At 43.2% G+C, this 21,671-nt stretch overlaps 1 protein-coding gene and 1 non-coding gene across 4 annotated transcripts in view; both read left to right on the top strand.

The window, feature by feature from the left end:
• The window catches only part of SAMD4A (sterile alpha motif domain containing 4A), a 216,508-nt gene that overhangs the window by 90,601 nt on the left and 104,236 nt on the right, over positions 1 to 21,671 (top strand). The window lies entirely within an intron of this gene.
• On the top strand, positions 1,180 to 1,286 carry LOC121493981. Its single transcript, XR_005988630.1, has one exon. It is a non-coding gene; the product is annotated as a U6 spliceosomal RNA (small nuclear RNA).

Here is a 21,671-nt window from a genome sequence, read left to right as displayed (position 1 = left end):
GAGCTGAAGGCAGGTGCTTAACCAACTGAGCCACCCAGGCACCCCTATAATATATGTTTTAAAGTAATATACAAAAAAAAAGTATATATACTTTTATAGCATTTACTTATACATACTTTTTTTTTTTTTTAAAGATTTTATTTATTTATTCATGACCGGCACAGGGAGAGAGAATCAGAGACACAGGCAGAGGGAGAAGTAGGCTCCATGCAGGGAGCCTGATGTGAGACTCGACCCTGGGTCTCCAGGATCACACCCTGGGCTGAAGGCGGTGCCAAACCGCTGGCTGCCCTACTTCTACATACTTATGTAGTATATATTTATATAATATATATTCTACCTCTTAGTTTTTCTCTGGCCCAAAGCATGACTGCTTTTTCTTTTTGTTCTGTTTACAGCAGTGTTATTGCATGTTATGAGGAAGTTTATCCAATAGCATGTAAGATAAAAATTGAGCAGAGTGACCCTTCAAGCCTTAGAAAGGCATCAGGTTAGAGACCATCCTACAGTTTCTCCCTAGGGCTCACCTGGTCAGTTTTTTCCCCTCCAGCATGGGACTAGATCATTAGCTGTTTCTTTGGTTGAGCCTCAGCTGAGAGTCAGAGAAGCTCAGTGGGTCTACCTCCAGCCAGGCTGTGCCCCCAGCCGCCAGGCAGGCACTCCAGATGCCTGGTGAGGCAGCTGCTCTCTGAGGGCTCCTCCCACTTCCCCATCAAGGCAATTGGAAGACAACTGAGACTTGTTTGTTCCCAAACCTGTTTACGCCAGTTGTACTTTTTCCATTTAAGACATGTAACGAAATGTTATGTGAACACATGATATATGAGTGTGAAAAGGAGACATGTTTCTATGAAGCCTACACCGTTGTCTTGGAAAGACTTGTCAAGGATGAACAAAAATTGTGGGCACATGAAGTATAAACGAAATAAGTCTAAAAGACTGTGGGGAAAATCATAAAAATTAAGCAGATTCCAAAGTCCAACTGCTTTTCAGCTGTCTTTGGATTTTTTTTTTTATCTTCTTTAAAGAAACTGGAACCTGAAAATCATAACCGATTTCTGGTTTAGACAGGAAATTGGGACTTTGAGACAGTGAACCCATATTCAAAGGCAAGGCATTGTTCCTATACCAAATTTGTGAATGAGTGTACACCCATATATTTAAATACCTGTGAACATAGTGCTCACTTTGGCAGCACATATACTAAAACTGGAACGAAACAGAGAAGATGAGCATGGCCCCTGCACAAGGATGACACATAAATATCCGTGAATGTATATGATAAATATCAATGAATACATATATGTAATGAGAGTATAATTTTTATGATTCCATGCTCTAACCAGTTTTTTTAGACTATCAATCCAGTCACATTAGTTTGGAGAATTTCTTTTGCAGCTGTGGCATGTTGTGTAAAATACACATGTCCACTGAACATGTCAAAATGCTTACGCTATACAGGTTACAAGAGAGCTGAGCCAGACTGGGGAGAGAGCAGACACTCACACATCTCCCTTATCATGCTCATCAAGGATCCACTTAAGGGCGGGGGGGGGGGGGGGGGGGGGGGGGGGGGGGGGGGGGCGGGGGGAACCCTGGGGGCAGACCTGTCTACGCAAGCTCTCTGACTATACTCTCTTTCTCCCACCTTCTCTCCCACCTCCTCTTTCTCTACCTCTCCAACCAATGTAGTTTAGTTCAAAGAACTCTGAAATAAATAAGGGAGAGAGCATTTAGAGTTGAACAACAGTGTATTTCAGAGTACTTGTTTCAAGAAAGAGAGTATTTGGCTTAAAAAGATTTGAAATATTTGTTTATGTAAACCCAACACAGAAAGAGAAAGAAGGAGGGAGAGGGAATTCCTTTCAATAATGAGATAATGAGATTTGATTTAGTAATATGTGACATATGTTAGATGGCTCAGGAATATACCTATTTCTCATGAAGTGAGACAGGATATGATAAGAGAAATCTTATTTTAGGTGTCCTAAAATCCAGTGTGTTTTAGGTCATTTTCTATCCTCCTTAGTCTAAAAACATTTCAGAAAGACCTTCCTGTGTCTCTGTGCTCTGTCTAGACTCTATATCAGAGCACAAACAACTGCAGAAAAACGTGAGAATGCCTGTAGATACTGGACATGCTAACAGAGGTATCTGAGAACCCTCAGGAAAAATAATATTTTACCATGAGGTGATTGTTGTCTTTAACAACAACAGCCGTATGAATGTGCTTTAATTTATGCTAACATGGAATGCTTAAAATCATAAAACAGGTATGATCATTAGGTTCCTATTCACCCAGGGAATGCAGATCCCACAGATAAGTATGCCAGAACATGAACTTCGTGGGAAAGCATGAATCTACCCACCTCCAACAAATAAGAGACCGTCCTTAATTTCAGTAATAACTCTTAGGGGTTTAATTTTGATAGATTGTGAGGTATTTTATCCTAGCACATAAACCAGATGCTTCTCTCAAGTTAATGGGGAACAACTGATGGCTGCCAGATTAACTAGAAAAGAAATGTTTCTCTCTACAGTTCTGGATAATAATGCAACTTAATGGCATTTTACCTGGGTGGACTTTTAAGATGGATGCATTTGTCTTTTGCCTCTCAGGGCATAGGTCCAAATTTGGAGCAGATGGTGGAAAAAGATGGATGGCCACAGAGATCTCCAGGCAAAATTGGTCAGATTTCTTCAATCCTCATTAATTCCTGGTTGACCATCATCCATCTCCATCTCTCTGACCCTACATAATGAATTCTGATTTCTGAGGATTTTCTGGGTCTAGAATGACCAAAACGTGCTGACTAAAATCTGAACAGTTTGAAAGAAGCACTCACCTGCTATTTCAGGCTGTTGGAAGAAAGGGGCTGTTTCAATCTGAAATCTTGCTGTTCTTACTTTGAGCAATAGTGGATATTCTTTTCTGGTAATGGGACACAACTTGGCAGGGTATGAATTCAAAAGCTCAGGGAGTAAGTTTAAGAGACAAATTTCTTCCACTGTTGTTCAGGTAAAGGAGAGACTTGGATTCTTAAATTAAGTCTGATGAGACTAACCATCCATCATGAAGCAAGACTGATGGGTCACCCTAGCTATGGAATGATATATAAAGAGAAGCAGATGATTGTGGGAAAACCACAGAAGTATTGTTCCAGGCCATGGAGGTAAAGAGGGGACCCCCAAGGTCAATGGAAGGAGGGACCCATGGGAAGTACTAGAAACAGCAATACTTCGTAGATTTAATTAAAACAATGCCTATGTGAGCTTCTTGATCAATGGCCTGATATTCTCATTTATTTCCACATTAGGTTGGGCTTATTGACATAATTGTTTTTGCTCATTACTGAAGACTCTCCTGCTAACCAATTTGTATTCCAATTTTTTTATTGCAATTATATTAGTCCCCATTCTGAGCCAGATGCCTTTGGTTTATAAACATTGTGAAAGACACTTAACTAAGAGGACAAACGATCCTCATTTAGGATGAGAATTTTTTTTAAGATTTTATTTATTTATTCATGAGAGACAGAGAGAGAGAGAGAGAGAGAGAGAGAGGCAGAGAGAGGCAGAGACACAGGAAGAGGGAGAAGCAGGCTCCATGCAGGAAGCCTGATGAGGGACTTGATCCTGGGATTCTGGGATCATGCCCTGAGCCAAAGGCAGACGCTCAACTGCTGAGCCACCCAGGCATCCCTAGGATGAGAATTTATGTGTGACTGACAAGGTAAGCATTAGCCCTTTGGTTGCCATAGGCCTACATACATATACGTATCCCCACATGTTGGAGGAAAGGAACATACCAGCAAACAAAATCTGGGAAATCATAGGTGCTTAAGACCAAAGAAGAAAATGCTCAGGAGATATGCACTTAATTTTAAGAAAAGCTAAATAAGTGTGACATTTTCAATGGGCCTTTTCTTCACTTGAGCAGAATGACAGTATTTTACTAGTCAACCAAGACATAAATCAAGATTTAAACCAACTTCTCACCTTTCATGCAAAACCTAACCTCAGTAGTTATTAAAAATAAATGGGATTTAAATAGATGTAGAAGCACCTATTTTATTTCCAATTTCATGCTCTCATATTTTGCTCTATGGTTTTAGATCTGTTTGTGAAAGCTGATTGGGGTAAAAACAGCCCTGAGAGACAGCTGGGAAGGGAACAGGCTTTCAAGTCCATGACAAAGTCCTGGGCTCTGGGTTCAGCTGAATTCACCAAGTAACCCCAGTCCAATTTCCTCACCTTGAAGACAGGAACAATTATGCATACCGTCTTTTTATGGGATGCAGTGATATCTATGACTGGCACCATTGGTGGCTTTGGGCAGAGAGTTTGGGGTTATAACTCTTCTCTCTTCCTCTGGGACCACAAGTATAGGTCAGAGATCCAGGCCCAGGGAGGGCAATGGCTTTATTCTCGCCCTAGTCTACACAGCAGTTACAGTGTCCTGTTATGCTGGCTCATTCTGATTGCAGAGTCAAGGACGGGTGCTCGCCACTCCTCCACATCCTGACACTCTCCTGGATTCCCAGTTCTCTCTCGGTCATATTTTCCCTGCTCACAGGGCCGGTGACCTGGGCGAAGTCTCCATGGGGCCCTTCCTTTTGCTGTCACCTGCTATGTGTTTCACCAATAACTGACTTCCAGGTGAATAGTAATTTCTTCGTTCGCAGCTGTTCTCACACATGTTATTTTGCTTTCTCAAGAATATTTACTAAGTTCTTACCATGTGCAGGCACCGTGCTTACACTTTGCCATCATCTTCTTGTTAACTTGAGAGACCCGTGGAGAAGAGAGGTGACAGGAGTACCCCCCGACTGGGCAGCTGTCCTGTGGGGGGCCCTCGCTCCAAGCCTGCAGGACCGCCTCCCCACAACCTCTGAGTCTTTTTTTTTTTTTTTAATTTTTATTTATTTATGATAGTCACAGAGAGAGAGAGATAGGCAGAGACACAGGCAGAGGGAGAAGCAGGCTCCATTCACCGGGAGCCCGACGTGGGATTCGATCCCGGGTCTCCAGGATCGCGCCCTGGGCCAAAGGCAGGCACCAAACCGCTGCGCCACCCAGGGATCCCCCTCTGAGTCTTCATGGCCGCCTCGTACAGTTGTCTTCACCTGGTCTCTCCTCCTGGTTCATCCTACAGGCCACCACCAGATATGTCCCCCGTACCACCATCCTGGCATGATTTCTTCCTCATAACCTTCCCATTGTTGTGTGCACAACAGCCCTCTTGCTGTCCCCAAACCATTTCTCAGCTGCCACCAAAATGTGCTATTTACTAGATTCCCAAATACACTTGTGCCTCTGCACGTTCTCCTTCCATCCGTCTGTTCCATCTCCCTGTTCCATCTCCCAACCTCTCAGCTTCCCTTCAGCCTCACATAAATCCAGAGCCCATGATGCCCTCCGTGACTGGCTGGACTAGAGAGCATTTCTCTCCCCTTGGAGTTGTGGTACTGATGATACCATCAGTCAGGTGGCATGGTGTGTGGTGCTTGGCTGGGTGCTATTGCACTCTATTGTCAGGATCCCTAGAAGGCTCTTGGGCTTCTGTGAGGTGAGGAAGCCACAAAGAAGTTAGTGATGGTGCTGGAGTCAGAGCCCCATTTCCCCAAATCCCAGACTGGTGATCTTTTTCTACTATAACTTTTTACCTTCTGTCCTTCCTTGGAGAACAAGGACTCTGCCCTGTCTGTATTTGAACTTTATATGGCATCATGTGTAGAGTCTTGTATCTAGGGGATATTCAGTAAGTATTTATTGAAAGAAAGCAAGGGGAAGAAGATAGGAAAGAAAAAAAAAAAGTAATAGCTTACCCTTATATGGTCCTTTTGTTTGAGCTTAATTCCCTTTCTAGTTTAATCCCTTAAAAATCCCTAGAGGGAGGGGCAGACCCGGTGGCTAAGCAGTTTAGTGCCGCCTTTGGCCCAGGTTGTGATCCTGGAGACCTGGAATCCAGTTCCGCGTTGGTCTCCCTGCATGGAGCCTGCTTCTCCCTCTGCCTGTCTCTGCCTCTCTCTCTCTCTTTCTCTCACTCTGTGTCTCTCATGAATAAATAAATAAAATCTTAAAAAAAAAATCCCTAGAGGGTTGGTTAAGTGTCCAACTCTTCATCTCAGCTCAGGTCCTGATCTCAGGGTCGTGAGTTCAAGTCTTGTGCTGGGCTCTGTGCTGTTATTCTCAGCCCCATTTTACAGGTGAGGAGACCGAGGCAAGAGAGGCTAAGTAACTTGCCCAAGATCATAGAGCTGGTAAGTGACAGAGTCAGGACCTGAACCCAAGGAATCTGGCTCCTGAGCCTGTGCTCTTTTTCCATCGTGTTCTGCTGCAGGATTATGAAGGACAGACAGACAGGGAAGGATACAGAAAGAAGGATGAGCCTCACATCAATGCCCGAGACAACAGAGCAAAAGACATTTAGATTAGGCTGCCATGTTTTGTCTTCTTTTAATTTCCATTGAGAAGAAGCACCACTTAGACATCAGAGCAATGGCCAGACTGTGGAGTTTGTCACTACTCCCTGGAGCTGGTAGAAATTGATTGCTGTGGAACTGCTGACCATGTGGCACCCAGATTACCTGCCTTATATTCTAGTCACTATAGGAGGCTTAGCGGAGAAACTGTTAAATAGCTTGCATATCCCCGACCTGGAGTCCCTTAGTAAGGGCAAGGTTGCCGCTTTCTCCCCAGACGCTCCCTCCAGAACGTGTTCTTTCCATGGAACGCTGCCTTCAAGGGAACAGTCACAGACTTGAAATCTCAACCACTAGAAAGGAGTAGCAAATGTGTCAAGTTTGGCTGAATCAAGCTGATAAAGAATATTGAATGGGGGCTTTTATCTTCAGAAGCGTGACTGTTAATGTGGTTGGTTTTTAACTAGGCTCCCAGCTGCTATTAGTATTTTTCTGCTCACGATAGCACCACCCTGCCTCACACGCAGAAGAATCTGTCTTTTTTTTTTTTTTTTATTTTTTTTTTTTATTTTTTTTTTTTTTAGAAGAATCTGTCTTAAACGTATTGTGAACTTTAGAGCATGTTAGCGGAAGTGGCCTATCATTCAGGAGCATGGAAAGATGATTTTGCCAGCATTGAGAGAACACTTTGCACCCAGAATCCTAGAGTGAACAGAATACTACTCCAGCTTTGATGAATCACAGCTGAATCATGTTTAAGTGTGTGCTGCATTTTGAGGGATTCCCTTCTTCCCCCTCTCCTGGCCCCTGGGGGGTGAAAAGCATTGCTCTTCCTGTGTAAAACCATTGTTTACACCCAAGACCACTAAAATGTTTTTGTGGCGATGTTGGGAACACATCAAGTGTTTGTTGTGGTCCAGCTGAGACAACTTTATAGGTTAATGAAAAGTGATTTATCTTTCTCCTTAAGCAGAACATTTAGTTCTCTCTCTCCCTATTTGACTCCGAGCAAATCTGTCTGGTTCCATCCCCTTGCCCCACTCCTGCATCTGCACCACCCTCTTGGGTAGCTCATGGTACATTTTTATGACCATGGTTCTGTCTGTTCCTGGTAATTAAGAACTCTCCGAGCAATGTGAAAGTAGGTTACTGTTCATCTGGTTTCTTGGACGCACTGTGTGTGTGCGAGGGTAATTTTTCACCTAAAAGATGAAACCAGAGAGAGTCCAGGAAGTAAAGAATGAATGGACCAGGTAGCTTGCTTTTCTTAGCTCCTGGGGGACCATAAGCATTACTGCTGTAGTGGACAGAGCCCAGACTGACCCTGAATGAAACAGATCTGGGTTCACACTTCTGTGCTGTGTTTTACCAGCTTGTGACCCTGATCAGATGAATTCGCTTTTCCAAATCTCAGTTCCCATCTGTGGAATGTGGATGATAAGGGTTATTGAACCCTTAGCTTGCAGGGTTATTGAAATGATTGCAGCCACTGGTTGTGAAGTGCCCTACACTGGTGTGCAATCTTCGCTAGTGGCTTTTTTTTGTTATTTCTGCTGTTGTCCTCACTGCTATTACTACTGCCTCTCCAAGTATCTCTTGTGTATGGGAAGAACCAAGGGGAACTTGATGCCTTTTGCTTCCCATGCACATAAGACACAGCTTTAACCTTCCAGGCTACCTTCTCTCCTTACCAGAGCAGCAATGCTTGCTCTAAAAACAATAAAAGTAAATATAAAAAATGCAACTACATAGGGATGAAGACAAAGAATGAAGTGCTTCCTCACTCCAGCAGGGATTCCTTGCTGAGTACCTTCTTCCTTCCTTCCTTCCTTCCTTCCTTCCTTCCTTCCTTCCTTCCTTCCTTCCTATCGATGGGTACCCACTGCACATATGCAGGGCTCCGAGGTGAGCCCTAGAGGCCAAAGTTGAATCACACACACAAGAAGCTTACCATCTCCCAGGGAAGAGGAGATGCCCATAAACAATCAGGAAGTTAGGTGGAAAATGGTAGGACCATAGGAGAGACACTACTAAAGGGCTATGGAGTTTGGGAGGAGAGAGTAATTTTAGCTGGAGTTGGGACATGCCGGTTTTATAAAAGAGACAACTTAGCATCATTAGGAACACAAATTTGAGGGTTGGGTCATTAGGTTCAAACCTTGGCCTTGATACTTCCTTTTTTGGGCTACTTGAGCAGGCTGGGTCACATCTCTGTGCTTCTGCTTCTTCATCTTTAAAATGGGTATAATAATAGTATCTCTCTCTCAGGGTTGTAAGGATTAAGTGAGATGTGTGAAGTGCTTAGAAGAGGTATGGACTTACTCTCCAAGGAAAGGTGAGCAAAAAATGTTCTTTGTAGACGAAGAAGTAACATGAGCCAAGGCCAAGTCTACTCTGAGGTATGGGGTTGGAGAAGGTGAGAGGCAGGGAAAGACAGCTTGAGATGAGATTATGGATGCTCTTGAGTGGTAGGCTAGGAACCTTGGACTTTCCTGAAAATGTGAAATGAAATCAGTCTTCTAGAGTTCCATAGTCAGTGTGTGTGAAGCCAGAATCTGAACGTGTCTCGGGGTAGGTCTCTACATTTCAGTTGCAGTGAACATGGCAATGAACCAGATGCCAGTGGGCATGAAGTCGAAGCTTGGATTAACAGGGCTCAACACATGGGCCTGAATTGATACCTCAGGGAAGATGTGAGGTGGAGCCCTAGCAGGAAGTGAAACCACAGGGGAAGGGAGGGGAGGTGCAGAGGCATGGGGGAAGGGGGGGGGCAGGAAATGTCACACCACTACCCCCATCCACTGCTTCCTTTTTAGATTACAGATTTTTTTTTTTCTTGAGGGTATAGTCAGCCATTTTGTTTTTGTTTATGTGTGTTGTTTTATTTCTTTTGAGCCTTGGGTTACATGCAGTCATCTTTACTTCCTGGGTTAGTATGATGGGGAGGTGGGTGTGATTAAAGCTGACTTCAGAGACTTTGTTTTCAGTGATCTTTTTTAAAGATTTTATTTATTAGAGAGAAAGAGAGAGAGAGTGGGGGAGGGGCTGACAGAGGGAGAAGCAGACTCCTCACTGAGCAGGGAGCCCAATGAGGGGCTCCATCCTAGGTCATCCTCTCAGGGGCCTTTGTCAGGCCTCCTTCTATGCACTTGTAACAGGATTCTGTAGGATTTTGGAACATGTTTCACAGTGTTCACAGGGCCCCTGAGATGACCTCTTCTCTTGGAATTTGTCTTTAAATGAAAATTGGAGGGTTAGAATGCTTCGGGTTTGATTTACTTTCAACTTTAGCTGTGTGAAGGCTATCTTTAATTTCTAAAATAATCGTCCACGTTATTATGAGAGTGATATTGCTTTTAAGTTTTTAAGTTAGGTTTATTGTTTTTAAGTGTATGGGGATGTGGGGCAGTTCCAAAGACCACATGGAAGTCATTTAAAATTCATTGTGGAACAGGGGTGCCTGGGTAGCTCAGTTGGTTAAGTGTCTGACTTTAGCTCAGGACATGTTATCAGGGTCCTAGGATTGAGCCCCGCATTGGGCTCCGTGCTCAGTGAGAAGTCTGCTTCTACCTCTCTGTCAGCCCCTCCCCCACTCGTTCTGTCTCTCTCTCTGTCTCAAATAAATAAATAAAATCTTTTAAAAAAGAAAATGAATTGTGGAACAAGGTAGTGTACAATAAATCTATATATGTACCAAATCAAGATTAATTACCATAAAATGTCTGCGTGGGAACAGAGGAGTGATAAAGTGCAACTATAATGTAATCTGTTGCTCTGGAACCCACTGTTCATCTTCCCAACAAGTGACAGGGAGGAAGATACCACCATGTCAATAGTTGGAAGTGTGATCTTCTGGTCCAGGCCACATTTCCCCTAGTAGAAGCTTGCTTAAAGAGATCTTTGAACTATCTTCAGAGAGGTGCCTGGGCCCTTTCTCAAGGATTACCTTGTAAGCTAGGAAGGTCCACAAGCACATTCATAAATGATGGGAAGAATTTGTTGATTTGGGTTTTAAAAGCATTTTTTCCATAGTCCTCCAGTGTCTCTTTATTAGAGCATTAATTCCAGTCTTGGAAACTATTACTTATCCATTGTATCCTTGCTTAAGAGTGAAGTTTGCCCCCAGCAGTCTGATAGCCAAGTCACACCAACTTCAATGGGAATGGCACATATTTGTCCAGAGGCAGAATTTAGCTTTCAAACTTTGGCCTAAGGGGCCTGTTTAATATATTATGTAAGAAAGAGTGAGGTCATATAAACAGTCATGGCTCCTACCTTGAACCAAAAGTCGTCCTTATTTGGTACTTATGAAGCTAGAAAACAATACATACAGGCAACAACCTCTCTCGGGACCAGGAAAGAAATAATGGTTGCCTTGTTCTAGACCATGGGTTTTGTGACAGTGTCAGCAAAGCAGGCTCCCTGCTGCTTTTAGCATTTGAGGTTTGGACTGGTTTCATTTACCCCCTCAGTCTGCTTAGAAGGAACATTCTGGAAGTCCACTGAATCCCCACCTGCTGTCAGAATGCCCAGCATCCCTAGGGGGAAGCTTTGTCATGGGGCCCTGGGCCTTGGGTCCTGGGAGGGAGCAGAAGGTCCCAGCCTGGCAGCCCTGCTGCTCTGCAGGACCCTTCGGCAGCAGAGTGTAAGAAGACATAGCATTACACTTCTCTTGGATCATCATTTTGGCTGAGCTAAAGGTAGATCAAATTTCACCCTTAAATAACTGTCTTCTGTCTGTGTAAACAGTCACGGCCGTTAGTCTTAAACTTCAAACCTCAGCCCATGGATCTGGATTGGTTTCTTTTTCAGACCTTAACTTTGGAGGCCACTCTTCTCTTTCTGAAGTCTCTGATGCCTCTGAGTATGCAGCCTACTCTGTGAGTCAGGAAAAAAAAAAAAAAAAAAAAAACACGTGCTGGGGCACACATAATTAAAAGGGGAAGGGAATGAAAAAATTCATTCACTTCTCCTTCCTGGGACCTAAATCCATTTTAGTATCCTACTTGCGTCCAACAAGAAATACCAAAAGATTAAAGCATATCATTCTCATTCTTTTCCATGGGAAGAAGAGGTTATGCAAAGGAGGCCTATGTCCCTGCATAGTGGGCGAGAGAAGCCTGGCAAGAGGTTTGTCTCATTTAAGAAGTAAATATATTCAGTGGAAGCAAAAGATGCTGCCAAGTAAATTTATTCCATTTTTAGGGAGAGAAGGACAGGAGTTTTGCTGCTCCTTTATGTTGCTTTTGGATATAAATTTCTGCATGAGGTTCTCTAATAAAATAAGAACCCAACAGCAGCTCATGTGAAACTTGACCTCTTCAGCCAGCCCAAGATTTGAGAAACAGAAGAGAAGGCAAAGGATAATTGATTCAGTTCTCCAAAGGCCCATCCTGACACTGAATGGGATTGGCTTGTTTTCTACCATACAGGTATCTAGTCTCTGCCAGCAGGAGGACACAGATGGAGTCTACCTTTCTGCAGATGTCTTTAAATGTCAAAAACACGAAGAGGAAATCCATTGACACTTTTGTCATTGTGACAATGCAATATATCCCTTAACTTTGATGTAGCCATGCCCCAAATGACACTCAAATCAGTGGAATGGGGAGAGATTTTAAAAGAAGGCAGAGAATCCCTTATCATGGAAAGCAGCTTATTTTATAGCCAGGAAGCTACAGAATCTTTCTGAAATTTTTGCTTGAGAGCTAGACGTGAATCTTATTCCTTAACCACATATTGGGTCTGACTAAGCAACAGCGTAAGAACATGAGAATCCGTGCTTCAGCAGCAGAAAGCTTCAAAGTCTTTATTTGTTACTAAACGTAAAATTTAGGAACCCTGTGATTTAATCAAAATGATTGCTTCTGGTCGCAATTGAATAGAGTTGTCATATCAAATTAAATTTTAGCAAGTTTTGTCTGATAGGGATATTCACCAGTCTGGATCTCTACACGGTAGGTGCTTGCTGCATTTATGCAAGTGAGGCTAGTCACCTTGTCATCTAAATGAGGTCACTTTAATTGGCCTGTTTCAATGATCTGTGGCTACGGGGACCTAAGAGCCCCAGTGAACAATCGAGTAGCCTTTTAGGAAGCAAGATCTCATGGCAGAAATTCCTTGCTCGAAAGGTTTAGAAAATTCAGTCCTTCAGCAAGTGTCTTACACAGGCACAAACCTTAACTAAATATAGAGGGCTAAAAGAGAATCCTTCCACGGGAGGGCTCCCTTAAATTAGCACAGTTTATCTACTCATCTGTGTGTGCTGACTCGTGCCTAAACATTGGAGGCCAAATCCAAAAAAAGAAAAAGCAAGTCTGTGGCTCAGTCCTAGGAAAGATGTAGAACAACTGAGTAAAATCCTTGACAGACGAGCCAATGAGAACCATAGCAGGCCCGTGCTGGAAAGAGGAGTGCCAGCTCCTCGTAATCACTCTCATTAATGAACTTCACAGTGTGGCTTTTCAAGTGCCTTTGGCATATTCAGGTTTCTCCATTTGTCGTGATTCTGCTGTCCTCAAATCATTTCACGATCCAGGTTTCAAGCTTCAGATAAGATCAGAAGTTCTGAGAAGATGTTAGCCACTAATGCTTTCAGTACTTTGAATATCTTACTGTGGCCAGACTTCCCTGAATATGCTCAAATAAGATTTTTTTTAATTTTTATTTATGATAGTCACACAGAGAGAGAGAGAGAGACAGGCAGAGACACAGGCAGAGGGAGAAGCAGGCTCCACGCACCGGGAGCCCGACGTGGGATTCGATCCCGGGTCTCCAGGATCGCGCCCTGGGCCAAAGGCAGGCGCCAAACCGCTGCGCCACCCAGGGATCCCAGATATTTTTTTTAATAGATGGCCAGGATGATAGTGTCTTAGGCCTTCATCTTTTGAATAGGGGAGCAGCTCTCAAGGAAGAGGACGGCTAAAGAGATTTGGAGTCTGGTTTCTATAACTAGGGCACAAGGGAGAGAATGTAAAAATCCCCACTGTCCAGAGCCCCACAGAATGCATTCTGCTTCCCACTAGAGCAAGATCCGTCTGTACAGTTAGGGTTATTGCTGCTGCCAAGACACTATACATGCTCTGCCCCAATTCTGGCCACACCTTTCCCTCCCTTTGTTAGCTGATTTGTTGTCTACTGGTGACTCCCCTTCCTGTGTGAAAGTCAGCCAGTGGAAGACACCTGAAGAAGAGAGCCAGGACAAGAGAAGATATTTGGAAATGGTCCAGAGGTAGTATTCCGTGTGTTCAAGTGACTATGGAATTGTCCTTGAAAAGCTATTATTGATTGTAGCAGTTTTACCACACTGTGCTGGGTAACCCATTTGGTCATGGTGTAAGAATCCTTGTAATTGCATGGATTTATTCTTGTTGCCTTTTGGAGAAATGGATTTTATGAATATTTCTATTTAAGGAGAACAAAACAATAACAAACAAACAAACAAAATGCCTCCAATTCCCATTACCCTGAGTCCTCCTCACACATAGTATTCTAATGTGGTTTATTCCTGAAACTGACTCATTCAGCTTTTCTCCTGGAAGTTGTCAGTATGTATGCCTGGTTAATGGAGAAAATCAGTGCAATGCCCAGGCACAATGCCATGACTCATTCCTGGCATTTCAGGGGCTTTGTAATGGAAATCATAGTTCCAAGCTACCGTTCTTACCAAGTGGATATGTGAATATTAATGAAACAAAGCAAGTCTCCGCACAACTCTTGTATAACCCTCACCAGAGATTCAGTGTTTGCTCATGAAATGAAGGTTTCTCTTCATAACCTACGCATGCTTGAATACCACAATATTGTTTTAATTAGTCTTTTAATGCACAGTAAAATATTTGGCTTGGGTGGAAGGAGGAAATTCTCTTCTATGTTGGAACTGTTTGATTAAAAGGGCATTTTTGTCTACTGAATTAGTCTCCTGGGGTTTATACTAGTGTCTGAAGGCTTTTAAAATAGTCTCCAATGACCTGCAGCCAGTTCTGTCTCATTCATTCTATCAACCTACTCTTCTGTAATTGTGTATGTGTGTGCATGTGGTGTATAGGTTATATATAACATACACACACACACGTGTGTGTGCATATAAGACACACATACAGTCTATTGGGAGATCATAGAAAAATGAAACCCTAAATAATCCCAACATTTTATTTTACCTTCTGCTTGACCCAACCTTGTCCCCAAGCCTCTTTCAAGTAACATTCCCCCTTTCTTCATGCTATGTAAGATTTAAAAGTAGTAAAATAGCCAAAAAGTAGATAGCAGGAGGAAGTGGGGGAAACAAAGAAGACATATTTTAGATATGGCTTATTTTTTATTGACTCGGGTTTGAATTTTGTGTCTGACAGACTGGTGGGACTTTCTGGAAATACCGATGAGCCAGTTTCTCATCATTCTTGGAGACTGAGATGGAAGGTCAAATATTTAAAGATGTTTTTTGGTGATTCTTATATATCTACAGTCCTTTGGACCAGGAATATTTGGGAGCTGCTAATGGGAAGGTAGACATTGAAGAGATATTTTCAGCAAAGGAATGAGCAATGTAGCTTATAACTCAGCCACTTGATTCTGATCCTGTCTTCTCTAACAATAGCTCTTTGCTCCATGCTCTTAAAACACAAGTGTTAATACTATGAGAAATGAGTTACATGAAAAAAACAGTCTAATCTTTTCTAAAAGTGCTAAAAATGCAAATCTGCAACCAAGAATGTAATTTAAACTCTCCCCCCTTTCCAGGTGATTCAGGATTCTAGGCAAAGACTGGATTTCAGAGGATGCCCTGAGGCATGGGTAGGAGTGGGGATTGTAGTTTATAGGATCTAAAGATCTTTAGACAAGGATATTCAGAGTGGATGTCTTATCACTACACTAGTCCTGAGTCTTTGGATGCACAAACCATTGTTTTCCTGGTCCTCCTTAGAAAGTGGCTCCTGATGGAAGGGTATTATGTTTATTTTTTCTTGTGAGGAAACTGAAATACAAGAGATTGCCTCCCCAGACTTAGAACCTAGTGCTACATCTCTGAGGTCTTGTCTATAGTTGGGAAACTGTTTTTGCATTGCTGGGTCTTACATGGTACCTCTTCCATCTGCTTATCCTTACCAGATCGATCTCTCAGAATGTGCAAAAGGAAATACTTCTGTGTGATAGTCTTCAAGATTTGGTGAGGGGATCTTGTCTGGGACCTGAGATGGAGAGAACAGGAGGAGATAATGATCTTCTGATTTGGAGGCAAAACAGTGGTGGTGGTGGTGGTGGTGGTGGGACAGGTGCATGTGTGTCTAGAGAAGATGGAACATGTGTATTCAAAGTCCCATTGGGACCACACTTTCAGTCTTCCAATCCCAGATGGCACATTCCTGGTTGTCCACCACCATTGATTCCTGTGTTGCATCTGCTGGGAAATCTCACAAGCGTGTCTGAGGTCACTATGTCTTTCTTCACACAGCAATTTTTTCTTAGGCTTCATGTGGTTGTAAGATAAGAACTATCTACTCAAGTGAAAAGTCACAACGTTGATCTTAATACAACTGCCACAATTTCTGTTAGTAAAAAAGTTACTTCTCAGAAAATAAAATTAATAAGACAATGCATGGCAAATTGGGCCTTAGTCAGCTGCCACTCTTTTTTTTGTTTGTTTGTTTAAATGCATCTGCCATAGAGTTGCTTCTTGGCAATGTAGCATAATTTTCAGGTCTGTGGCTGAAACTTAGATTGTGTACATTTCTAGATTGTGAACAGAGAGAATGTTTAGGGTTGTGATGTGGGGACTGAAGTCTTTTTAATGTATGATTACTTTATGACATGGTTATTTTAAGAGAAAGCTAAACTAAAATTATTTAAATATAGCCACATTTGTTAACTATCCTTTCCTAAATTTTGAAAAGTAATTTAGTTAAAATAAGATCCAGAAGTCTCTGTTCCAGCACGTTCTTTAGTTTATAATGCTAAGGATTGGAGAATACTTAAAGTAAGCAGTAACCAGCTGGAGAATACTTAAAGTAACCTGGGTGGCTCAGTTGGTTGGGCATCTGCCCTCGCCTGGGTCATGGTCCTAGAGTCCTGATATTGAGCTCCGTGTCAGGGCTCCCTGCTTGGTGGGAAGTCTGCTTCTCCTCTGCTCCTCACCTCATTTGTGTTCTCTCAAATAAATAAATAAAAATCTTAAAAAAGAAAAAAAAGTAACCAGTATCACAGAGATGTAATGAAGCAGTTAATATTTTTACTTTTTTTTTTTTTATTTCAGAAGCTAGTTACCATGTAGAGTAAAAGAAACCTCATGCTTTTCATCTTTTCAGTTGACATTGCCAGTTAGAGTGTTGTTATTGTTAGATAATCATAATGGTATGTCCTAGAGGCTCTTTTCCTCTTACCTGACACGCCCAGTTTACTCACACCCAGCCAGCAGAGCCAGAGAAAGAAGAATAAAGCAACATCTTCTTTGCTGTCAGAATTTGAGTCTCTATTGTTTTGGAGACATGCTGGGATTTGCTCTTCAACTACTCTTATTTTCCTCATGTCCATCTAGGTTTAGATTCATTTGTAAGAACCAGGAAAACAAATGAAGTAGTCAGGCTGCACTGGGCTGACCCTTCTCCCAGCGAGCCTTAGCTCAGCCTTCCAGTGAGAGGACCAGGGACTCCCCAGGCTGGGGAGCAGAGTCAGGGCGGCAGGGGAGCCCCCCGGGCATGGCACTCACCTCCACCAGCCTCAGGTTCCCCACTACCTGCCCGTTCGTGCTTGTTTGAAAATTAGATGTGATGATGTTTAAAAAGATTTGCGAAGTTTTTGAAAAAGTACTCTACAGATGTTAGATCTTAAGTTAGGAACTAAACCAGAGGCCAAATAGGTAAGCGTCATCCTATGTGTGCATTGACCATCATATGTGAGGGGACACTGGTAATTTTGGAAATGTTTTTAGTCACTTCTTCATGAGGCCTCAAGTGAAAAATTGGCAAGGAGACCAGTTCAGCAGTTTCTTTAAGTTTAACCAAAATGAGAATTGGACATTTCCCAAAAGGTGAGCGGTAGAAGTAAGCTGTGACAGACCACTGGTCCCAATGATGGAAAGACTTATGGCTGACACAATATCCTGCTTAAGAAGAAACAGAGCTCTTGAAGAGAGCTACTATAATATACAATGTTTGGTTACAGGATTGGCCTTCTAGAGGGTATAGGGGTGAATATTATGAACACATGTGAGGTGGGGATTCTGTTAAAGGGATGTGTGATGGGTACCTGGGTGGCTCAGTGGTTGAGTGTATGCCTTTGGCTCAGGTCAGGATCCTGGGATCCTGGGATCCTGGGATCGAATCCTGCATTGGGCTCCCTGCAGGGAGCCTGCTTCTCCCTCTGCCTATGTCTTTGCCTTTCTCTGTGTCTCATGAATAAATAAATAAAATCTTCCCCAAGGGGGGGGTGGTGTATGTTTCAGGGATCCATGGATGAAGAAGAAGGCTTATTCTCATCCCACAATATGGCCTAATGTTCAGGATCATGGGGTGTCTGTTGCACACATGGAAGAATGTTAAGGTGTGAGTTCACCTTAACATTGGGAGAAATCCAGAAGTTGTGCTTATTCCCAGGACTCAGAAGCCAGCAGACGTAGTTGGGGCTTTCTCGGTTCCATGTCTGCCCGCTGTCTCTACTGTTTCATTCTATTTACTCTTTTCTGGGCTCTCTCCATCTCCCCAGACCAGGTCTGTATAGTAGGGAGTTAAAGAAAAATAAAATGAGGTCGTTTCTGGGGGCCAGTTGAGTGCTGATAGCAACAGTAGCCAAGTGACAAACACACATCATATCTGGGTCCCTGACTTAACCAGCACATATCCCATTGAAGGCCCAACTTGTGAGTCGGACATTCCCCAATTCCTGGTAACCCTGTTGGCATTAATACTTATTAATCATCAGTTATATTTTAAGCATTTACTTTGTTCCCACAAGTATTTAAGATGGAGTTTCTCAGCACATAATCAAGTTCCCAGGCTGGATCTATATTCTGGCTGTGGCTACATTCTTAAAAAATAAAAAAGATAATGCAATGGAGAATGAACATGTGCCAAATTAAAGCATAAAAGGAAATAAATTAAGACCAAATCCCCACTCTACTGACGATATAGGCCAGCCTTGTTTTTCAGGCATCCAGTGACTTGTGTGAAGCTCTGCTATCTCATGTAGGAAGGAAATGAACTAAGGAAATGAACAAATAAGGAAAAACACTGTTTTCAGCATTGCTGGCTACCTGGAAAACCAACCCTGGCACACTACTTTCTTCCCTACAGTGCTGTTAGAGGTGGGCCCTTTCAGGGAAGCTGGGTACCCAGCCAGCACTCTGCTTGGTTCTCAAGGGATGGAAGCGTGCACTAATGCTCTGGTCTTCGTGGGTTTAGGCTCCAGGACACTAAGGGAGAGCTGTCATCTCTCGGACACGTGGTCATTTCCTTCCCGAGTACCCCGAATGGGGATGGAATAGCAGGGAGATGGCATCTAATTCCAGGGAGTCTTGTAGGGTTGGCCTAAAAGCCGGGCACCAGTGGTTATAAGATAGGACAGAGTCTGAGGCACAGGACCATGTCGGGGTTCAGAGAGAGTCAGGGAAACCCCCATTCCTGTCTGGGAAGACCCCCCCCCCCCAAGGGAGGTGGTGATGCCTGAGCCCATGTGATTCCTAAGTTATTTACTAAATGGGCTTGTTCAGAGACAGAAGAGTGCTGGAGGGAGGCTGATTAGAGATCCAGATTGACCTCTTCTCTATCGGATTCAGGAACTTCCATGATTCTGGGTTTGAGAATCACTTCTCAGCCGATCTGTTCGTACCTCAGAGCACACCACACAGAAACTCAGCTTCCCAACAGAGCTCCAAAAACATCCGTCTAGCTGCACACTTTTAATCAGAAAATTTAGATTACGTCTTGCAGATTGCCTCTTTCATGGAGGAGGAAGAGAAGATGGCACAGGAGTCTTTTTGAAAGGATTGTTTAAGTGATCATTGGAGGCAGAAAGAAATCACCTTTTTATTATTCAAGGCAAAAGGCTCTTTCAAGCCAGCTGATTGAAGTGTAAATTTTTCCACGCAGGAGAAGAGGAGGCAAGTCTCTAGGTACAGCCAGGTGGGCACAATTTTTTAGTGAATGGCAGATACATGAGATCTTCTGTATGGAATCCCTGAGGCCAACAGACTCACCAAGAAGGGTTTTGGTTTTTTTTTTTGTTTTTTTTTTTTAAATCTAGTCATTTCAAACTCTAGGCTAAATATTGGCATAGAAAAGAGTTTTCCAAAGTCGACCCATCATTGGCTTAGATATTAGTAGAAAATCAGGAGTCAAAAAAATTTTAGAAGATAGGATTTTAAGTCAGGCCTGGTTTTAATTTATATGTGGTTATTCTAACTAGTCAGACAAGCATACCCTCCCCCTGCACCAACCCAGTACCTTGTCCCAGGCGTAAATTACTTACCCGTTAGAGATGATTGAACTTTTTAAAGGGTTCCACCTTAAGGGTCATTAATTTAGCAAATTAACTGACATTCCTAGAAAAGCTCCATGGCTTGTGCCTGTAAATATTTACCCAGTTAGCGACACTTCAAATGGCACCCCAAAATCACTGGTCCACTTCCAAAGGGTGAGCAGTTTACTTTCAGGAAATGGATTACTCACTTGTGGAATCAGACCAACACCCAGGCTGCTCAGTTTCAACACACTTTAAAATGCAAAAGGGAACTTTCCTACCTCAAACTTTCAAAGTGTTTCCAGAAGGGATTGAGAGGGGCAAGTGTGTCGAGCCCAGTGATGCAGGTTCAGCTTGCATGGTGGAACATGGTGGCTACAGGCAAGTGGTGGGTGGCTGCTAAGAGACCTTCCGAGAGCCCGGAGAGAGATGCCTCCCGGCCCGCCCTGTTTCCATTTGCCAAACACCCACGAGAAAGGAGGGAAATCTGTGGAAAGCCCGGAGTGTGCTCAGCTGAGATGCTGCCCCCACCTCTGCCCCCCACTCCTGTGGCCTCTGCTGGTTTCACTTCTCAGCTGCAGCTGCCCACAGCTGTCTGGGAGATGGATCGGGCCTGGGGAAGCAGCAGTAGGGGTAGGGGTGGAATATGGCATGTGTTTGAACCTGGCCCTTTTTGCTCCAGCAGCCCAAACAGCCAGTTAGTAGGCTCACTCTGCATAGCTTCTGTCTGGAGGTTAAGCGAGATACCTCCCAGGGAGACCCCAGGCAGGAGGTGGCTGAGCACAGTCTGAGTTCAGTTCTGAGGGCCAGGTTTTCAAAGAGACACTGAGTAGACCCAGAGGGGTGTGGCCAGGAAACTGGGAGGGTCTAGAAATCATATTACCTAAAGATTCTTAGAAGGAACTAGGGATTTTGAGCCTGAAAAAGAAAATTTAGGGAGATAGCTATCTTGTGAAAGGGGAAAGTTTTTTTTTGGGGGGGGGTGGTATTTTTTGACTGTAATGAAATGTACATGAAATTTGCCATTTTGAGAATTCTTTAGTGTACAGTTCTGTTAAGTTATATTCCCAGTGTTGCGCTATTTTCACTGCTATCCATTTGCAAAATGTTTTCATCATCCCAAACAGAACTCTTCACACATTAAGCAGTAATGTTCCCCCTCCTATCAACCCCTAGTCACTACCATTCTACTTTCTGTCTCTAGGTACTCATATAAAGGAAGCATGTGATATTTGTCCTTTTTTTAGCATAAGGCTTTCCATTTTTATCCATGTTGTAGCATGTGTCAGAATTTCATTCCTTTTAAAGGCTGAATAGTATTCCATGGTCTGTACATACTATACTTTGTTTATCCATTCTTCTGTTGATGGACATTTGGGCTGATTTTGGTTATTGCGAATAAGGCTGTAGGAACATGGGTGTATAAGAATCTCTAGATTTATTCTTCGTGGTTTCAGAAAAACTGACCTTTGTTGCATGGAAAGAAGTCATAGAGAGTCCGATTAGGGCTTTAATAATCCTAACTCCCTTTGATGGTAGAAGTGGGCTCCCAGTAGCCAGGAAGGAGCTTGACCCTGGTGACCATCAAGGAAGAATCATGAGGTGAGACACCCCCCCCACCCCAACTAGTAAAGGAAGGGCCAGGGAATTTCTCTGAGGGCCCTTCCATCTCCAGAATTCTGTGATTCTCGGGCAGGTGTAGTGTGCATCCTAACTGAACCATCTGGGGGAAGAAAAAAGGTAGTATTTGATCAACTCTCCCCCCACCCCGAAAAGGAGAAAAAGGGGAAATGGGAT

This window comes from Vulpes lagopus, chromosome 6 (genome assembly GCF_018345385.1).
Source record: "Vulpes lagopus strain Blue_001 chromosome 6, ASM1834538v1, whole genome shotgun sequence".
Classification (NCBI taxonomy): Eukaryota; Metazoa; Chordata; class Mammalia; order Carnivora; family Canidae; genus Vulpes; species Vulpes lagopus.
This window is presented reverse-complemented; position numbering and strand designations above follow the sequence as displayed.